At 34.4% G+C, this 2,645-nt stretch overlaps 1 protein-coding gene across 1 annotated transcript in view; it reads left to right on the forward strand.

Annotated features, from left to right (window-relative positions):
• Positions 1-2,645, forward strand: part of CEP350 (centrosomal protein 350kDa) — a 175,594-nt gene that overhangs the window by 132,052 nt on the left and 40,897 nt on the right. The gene's annotated exons all lie outside the window — the stretch shown is intronic.

A 2,645-nucleotide genomic window follows, 5' to 3' on the forward strand; every position in this document is an offset into this window, starting at 1 on the left:
AAATTAGCTGGATAACTAAAACTATATACAAAAAATTAGCCGGGCATGGTGGCGTATGGCTGTAGTCCCAGCTACTCGGGAGGCTGAGGCAGGAGGATTCCCTTGAGCCCAGGAGTTGGAGGTTGCTGTGAGCTAGGCTGACACCATGGCACTCTAGCCCAGGCAACACAGCGAGACTGTGTCTCAAAAAAAAAAATAAATAAAAAAAAAAAAAATCGTACTCCATTAGCTAAACATCTTTTCATAGAGACCTTCTCTGGCTTCACCAGTATACTAGACATTCAAGAGGGGAAAAAAATCCATTGTTATAATTCTTTACTTTTCCATGGAATGGAAAAAGAGGCATTTCTCAACTCATTTTATGAGGCTCTTATATAAGTTTGATAACTAAATCAGTAAAATGACAGTATCAGAAAGGAAAAGGCCAATCTTAACTATCCTAAATTAAATACTAGCACACCAAATTCAACTATATATGCAAATCTAATATTTCATGACCCAGTGGGATTTAGCACACATTAAAAAATTTATAATGTGGTGAATCCCCTTTTACAGATTAAAGGAGAAAAATTACATGACCGTCTCATGTCTCATGCCTCTCATTCAGAAGAGGCATTTGATTAAATTTAAAAAGCATTTGTGATAAAACAAACTTCAGCTCACAGTAGTCATAGAAATGAACTTTCTTTACCCAATAAAGGGTATATATTAACAAAATAAAATATTAACAAAAATAAAAAACTAACCCTATAATAGATGTCATACTTAATGATAAAACATAGAAATTTTTTCCTTTGAATTGGGAAATAAAACAAAGATGCTCATTTTCACCTCTTCCGTTCAGCATTGTGTGGAGGTCCTAGACAGTTCATTAAGACTAGAAAAAGAATTAAAAGCTATAAGGAGTGAGAAGCAGCAAAATTCTCATTATTTACAGTTAATAAAGCTATGCATGGAGAAAATCCAAAATTTACATGTCAATTATTAGAATGAATAAGTGAGTTTAGCGAAGTTGCTCATTATAAACCCCAAAATACGAAACTCAGTTGCATGTCTATAGACCAGCAAACATTGGTTAAACAAATCTAATTTTTAAAAAAGATACAAATGGAAACAAAATATAATAGAGACAAAAATATGAGGTACATAGGAATAAGTTTAACCCAAAATGTACAAGATCTTTATAGAGGAGAATTTAGAATTTTATTGGGAGACATTACAGAAAACCAAAATAAATGGAACATTATATTCACAGATAGATTCAGTGTCAGAAAATGTTAAATCTCCTTGGACTAATATGTTGACTCAAGACAATTTAAATCAGAAGCCCATCAAGGTTTCTTTGTAGGGTTTAACAAGCTCGTTTAAAAATTTATATGAAAGAGCAGAGGACCAAAAAGCAAAGATACTTCTAAAGATGAACCACAAAATGTGGGAACTTACATTACCAGATATCAAGATTTCTAAAGATATAGTGATTGAACCAGTAGTGATAATATTTTGCAAATAGATAAATAGATTATGAAACAGCCCAGAAATAGACCTATGCGTCTATGGAAAGTTGACTTACAACACAGGCAACTTTGTAGACCAGTAGAAAAAGGAGGTATTCTCCAGTAAATATTTGTGGGAGGAAAAAATGAGGTTGGATCCCTACCTGACAATATAAAATGAGGGAAATAAAAGCTGTAATGTGAAGAATTAACACTATGAAACTTTTAGAAGACAATATAAGAGAATATTTTTATGGCACCTAGTGAAGGACAGATTTCTTTAACATTTTATGCAAAGCAAAAACCGTAAAGTAAAAGATTAATGAATTTGGCTTCAGTAAATTAAGAATTTCTATTCATAAATACAACATCAAAAAGTGAAACAACAAAATAAGAGAAGATATTTATAACACATTTGACTAACAAAACAGTAGTATCAAGAATATATAAGCAGGATGGGCATGATGGCTCATGCCTATAATCCTAGCACTTTGGGAGGATGAGGCAGGAGGATTGCTTGAGGCCGGGAGTTGGAGACCAGCCTGGACAACATAGTGAGACCCTGTCCCTACAAGAAATAGAAAAATTAGCCTGGCATAGTGGTGCGCACTTGTAGTCCTAGCTAGTTGGGAGGCTCAGCCAGGATGATCACTTGAGCCCAAGAGTTAGAGGTTGCAGTGAGCTGTGATCATGCCACTGCACTCTAGCCCAGGTGACAGAGCAAGACTCTGTCTCAAAAAATAAAATTAATAATTAAAAAAATTAAATAAAAAATTTTAAAAATTTAAAAAAATATACGAGCAACTGCTATGATTGAATAATAAAATGATAACCACGTAAAAATTAGAAGAATAGACAATTCACAAATGAAGAACTCCAAATGGTCAATAGCGTAGTCAGTGATTTATGAAAAGATTCTCATTAGTAATCAGGGCTCAAAAACCATAAAGAGATACAGGTTGAGTATTCCTTATTCCAAATGCTTAGGACCAGAAGTGTTTCAGATTTTTTTTTTTTTTTTTTTTTTTTTTTTGAGACAGAGTCTCGCTCTGTTGCCCTGGCTAGAGTGCCGTGGTGTCAGCCTAGCTCACAGCAACCTCAAACTCCTGGGCTCAAGCAATCCTCCTGCCTCAGCCTCCCAAGTAGCTGGGA

The sequence above is a fragment of the Propithecus coquereli genome, unplaced genomic scaffold (assembly GCF_000956105.1).
Source record: "Propithecus coquereli isolate 6110/MARCELLA unplaced genomic scaffold, Pcoq_1.0 Scaffold246, whole genome shotgun sequence".
NCBI lineage: Eukaryota > Metazoa > Chordata > Mammalia > Primates > Indriidae > Propithecus > Propithecus coquereli.